The sequence below is a fragment of the Biomphalaria glabrata genome, chromosome 7 (genome assembly GCF_947242115.1).
Source record: "Biomphalaria glabrata chromosome 7, xgBioGlab47.1, whole genome shotgun sequence".
NCBI classification, from domain to species: domain Eukaryota; kingdom Metazoa; phylum Mollusca; class Gastropoda; family Planorbidae; genus Biomphalaria; species Biomphalaria glabrata.
Genome location: NC_074717.1, coordinates 34,631,767 through 34,636,519, shown reverse-complemented (window position 1 = coordinate 34,636,519; position 4,753 = coordinate 34,631,767). Strand labels below are relative to the sequence as shown.

General features: G+C 36.8%; 1 long non-coding RNA gene across 1 annotated transcript; it reads left to right on the top strand.

Annotated features, from left to right (window-relative positions):
• The first annotated feature begins 1,935 nt into the window (after positions 1 to 1,935).
• Positions 1,936 to 4,000, top strand: LOC106053727 (uncharacterized). The gene is made up of 2 exons (XR_001215304.2): positions 1,936 to 2,217; positions 3,417 to 4,000. It is a non-coding gene; the product is annotated as an uncharacterized LOC106053727 (long non-coding RNA).
• Positions 4,001 to 4,753: the final 753 nt, after the last annotated feature.

Below are 4,753 nucleotides of genomic sequence, written 5' to 3'. Positions count from 1 at the left end.
AATGTTCCTAGGAATAATAAGGGCCTTGAAGGTATCTTTAAGGTCTGTTGATGGTATCCCCTCGGATGATATAACAATGGGGCATATTGTTATTTTAGATAACTTCCATAAACGCTTAATCTTAAGCCTAGGTTCTCATATTTTCGTTGTTTTTTCCAACTCAGTTTTTCTTCTTCTTCTTCTTCTTGTTATTCTTATTATGGAAATGAATTTATGTGTTTATTTGGCACTGTCAGGATCAAGCTTCGTTAAAGGGAAACTATATTTCTTGTAGTCCTTTCAACAGTGTCCACTGAGAAATATTCTGATAATGTGGCAGGTCTGCAGTAGTACCGCACTTTGACAGGTAATAAAGATCTTATTAAGAATATTTAGGGCCTCTAATGTGTTTGCCAAGTCAGTTGACATTATCCCTTCGGTTGATATAACAATAGAGTGTATTGTTGCTATAGATAGCTTCCATAGTTTATTATCTAAGCTTAGATTTTCGTACGTTCTACGTTTTTCAATTTCAGTTTGTCTTATATTGTGAGGTAGTGGTATACGGCGTTGTCAATGATTGTGAGGTATTGGTAAACGGCGTTGTCAATGATTGTGAGGTAGTGGTATACGGCGTTGTCAATGATTGTGAGGTAGTGGTATACGGCGTTGTCAATGATTGTGAGGTAGTGGTACACGGCGTTGTCAATGATTGTGAGGTAGTGGTATACGGCGTTGTCAATGATTGTGAGGTAGTGGTACACGGCGTTGTCAATGATTGTGAGGTAGTGGTACACGGCGTTGTCAATGATTGTGAGGTAGTGGTACACGGCGTTGTCAATGATTGTGAGGTAGTGGTACACGGCGTTGTCAATGATTGTGAGGTAGTGGTACACGGCGTTGTCAATGATTGTGAGGTAGTGGTACACGGCGTTGTCAATGATGGTTACGGAGTTTTCTAATTTTGTTAATAAACAGTACGTCTGGCGATTGATATCCACCATCTTGTCAGTCAAATAAGTATACCCCAGTATAATAGGTAATCGTTTGACTTGAGAACCTCCTGTGGTATTTGTGGTAAGGTGTATCTATCATATTCAGATTATGTGTCAAAGCCAGGCTTTCATGTATTAATTTCGCTACTTGGTTAGGGCGACCCAGATTGACACATTCTGATAAAGTTGAACATCCTGCCTATATGTTGACTCATCCGCATTTCCGAACTTTTTGTCATTTGTCAACAACAAGTTTTAGGATATGATTTTCATAACTTTTTAGTCCTAATTACTCGGTCCTGTTTTTTAATTGTCTTCTGTTTCAGGCTAGAGATGACCTGCTTTGATTCTTGCCAAGGAATCCACCTTGTCGGTCTTGTCATCGTGTAATAAAGCCGAGAATTTTTGATAAATATTTTTTCCCTAAAAATCTTATCTTATCTTAGATTTCAGACATAACTTCAAAAGAGAAGATAATTACGTCATACGCATTTCATTAGTAAATCTATTCATGCATGTTAATCAATAACTTAAATTCTGCTAAGTCGTTGTTTTTTCCGGCTGATTCAGACAACCCATTCCATGATCTAACGGCACTTAGGAAGGAGTACCTATACGGATTTGTCCTAGTCATATGTAATTAGAAATGTGCCTTTATCTTTGTGCCTGTCTGTGTATTTTATTTGATTTCATGTATTATTGCTACTTTACTCTTTATTATTGGTCCGTTAGGGCCCCTATTGGTCGTGGGCTTTGGCACAATGAACCTCTTCGCGCCATGGTTGCTACGCCACTAGGTCAATTTCATTTTAAGGGTCTAACATTTTAAGAAAATTTCATTGCACAGTTAATTGAAAAATTAAAAGGTTCACTTTCGGAAAAGAAAAAAAGTAGCCGTCGCATCAGAACTTTGAATGATTTAAAATATGATGTCCAATTTTCATTTTCTTTTCTAGTTTCTGAGATCTAAACGGGACAGACGAACGGACCAACCGACAGACAGACCACACAAAACTAATAGCGGCTGTTCCCCTTTTGGTTGCCGCTAAAAATAATGACCGGGAAATCTCTGCAACTTGATGAATTAGCTTTGCATCCAGGACGTAAACTATCTTCTATCACGTGACATTGAAGAACAAAGTCTATTGATATAAGTCAAAAGTAGAACAGAAAGTGTGTGTGCTAGACAGATGTCTGACTTATTCTCTCTCTGCTGTCAAGGATTGAAGTATTTTCATATCAGGTTTGCTAGATTCCTTTTTAAAATAGTTGAAATAATATTACAAATATTGCTATTGACTTTGCATGAAACCAACAACACACTACACTTACACAGCTACGCATCGCAGACATTTGCAAGTGTAACTTTTGTTTGGCAAAGACGACTTCAGACTAGGCCGGTAGTTAATTTGTACAAAGCTTATATCGTGCCCTCCGTGACCGTGTCGTATCAACTCTGTCTGTCTGTCTGTCTGGTAAAAAGTTACATGTTTTTTCTCCCACACCCAATCTCGGATCAAGCTTAATTTTTTGCACAGTTATTTCTTTTACCTGACAACATAAGAATTAATAAACAAATATTAACCAATTATTAATTAACTATATTGTTTTGGTATCGAACAAGGGAAAGAAAATGTACTTGACTGATATTGTGGTATAAGCTGATTTAGCTGAAATATAAGTCGACTCTTTCAAAGTTTGAAACTTACAATAGATAACTATAAAACTTTCTTGCACAGTGGTTAGTATATCGGCTTGAGCCCCAAGTTTGAATTCAGGCCGTTCCCTCTTTTAATGAATGCATTTAAAAAGCAATGACGGTAACATTCACAAAGATACCCCCTTCCAACTCAAAGCAAGAAATAGCGCTAAACTAAAACTCTTGTTAAAAATATTTCTAATCACACAAATTTATGATTGTTAGACGGAACAGTATTTTTCTGCTTGGCCAGACAGCCTACAATTGATATATTTACTACTCTGCCAAGTGGCTCCTAAATTGATACACTAACTTCTTTATGACCGAACATACGCGTATAACCCGCACAATGGGAACATCGTACAACCCGCACTCTTATACACCCCGCATGTGCAAAGCGTGACTTGCCGTAAAGTACCGATACATAAAGTACTATCATGGGTACTATTTGTTTTCTTGAGGTTTAGAAGGATATGTTCAAAAAGCTTTTCAATGTACATTTCACAACCACACAGCAAACTATAGTGTTAGCCTAAATCTGTTACAAATTAATTACATGATTGATTCAAAACTATTGAAGCAATTCCACTTTATATTATCTAATAGTGCTATGGTTTAAAAAAAAGTATTTCTTTAAATGTTGCTGGTTTGTTTACTCTATTTCATTTGATAACAGAAGTCAGGATAAAAATTATAAAGTAAAAGTTCGAAACTAATTTGCACCATAAATTTTTTCTTCGCAGGTTCCATCGCTTTAGAGACAAACATGTACCTAAGAATGTTCTCCGCTGCACTTGTCCTGGGATTGTTGGGTCAAGTTATTTCTGAAGACGTAGAGGCAATTCTAGGATCTATCAGTCAACAATGTAAATCGCGAGCTATATCCTGCCTTTATTCAGACACCACGGTTAGATATCTAATCGTGTCTTCAAAATATTGTGAAGCCATTAACTATTTGACTTCTCTGACTTGTCTGGTGGTAGTCAGCGGGTGTACCCAGAGCGAGTACGATAGAGTGAAAAATGCTGCATGTGGAGGAAGTTCAACTGGTGAGCCCGTTGTCTCTACTGTGAGCCAGTCTAACAGAGTGCAAAGTACTGTAAGTGGAACTAGCCCATTAACTGGTCATCCTGGTACCGTAGATGCCTCTACTGTGAGCCAGTCTACAAGAGTACAAAGTAATGTAGATGTCTCTACTGTGGGCCAACTCGGCAGGGGGGAAAATTCTGCTTATGGAGCAAGTTGTCAAATAGTTCGATTTGTTTCTTTTGTATTACCTTCCCTTGTTTTTCTATTTACAAAAGTCCAATAAAAAAATATTTGGTAACCTAATTGTTTGAAACCTTTTTTTTTTTTTAGAAAAAATTCTGTATTTATGTAGGTCAATATGTCGCTATGAAATATGTTTCACTTTAATAATAATAAAAATGCTAAGAATTAAAGCTTCATCTTTTTTTACTTAATTTAAAAACTGTCACTTCTCTTGACCTCGTTAATTTATTCATGATTTTTTAAATCGATGTATACACTACCAATAATAGAACTCCCTGGTTCAAACTGCTTTAGTTAAACTAGTGAAGCCAGTTAAACCAGTGAAGCCCATCTTCACCAGGACGCTGTTCTTTCAACTTATTTTATATTGAATGGTGAATTGAGCAACTCCTGGAAATACTTTGCACTCGTGGCACTCTACAAATAAGTGAACTGTCAGGTTCTATTTTACAAACACTTGGATATTCTTAGAAATAATGTTACAATATTCGGAAACTTTGTTCATGTCAATATTTTTCCGGCCTCCTTCTTTCTGAAGTCACGACCATTCCGCCCCCCCCCCCATTCGCATCAGTCTACACTCCTGCACTCTAACCCTTACATTTTTTTTTACAATCGTATTTTAAAATTTAAGTAAAAAAAATAGTAAGTCTATATTGAGTTGAAAACTGTTATAAATGACTTACATTACAAACATTACTATAAAATATCATTCATTGGCCTCCTTCAGTCGTTGAACGACTATGGTTCATCTCAGAGCACACTTCCTATGTGACTGTGGAGCCCTATTTTGGAGTGACACTCCCGT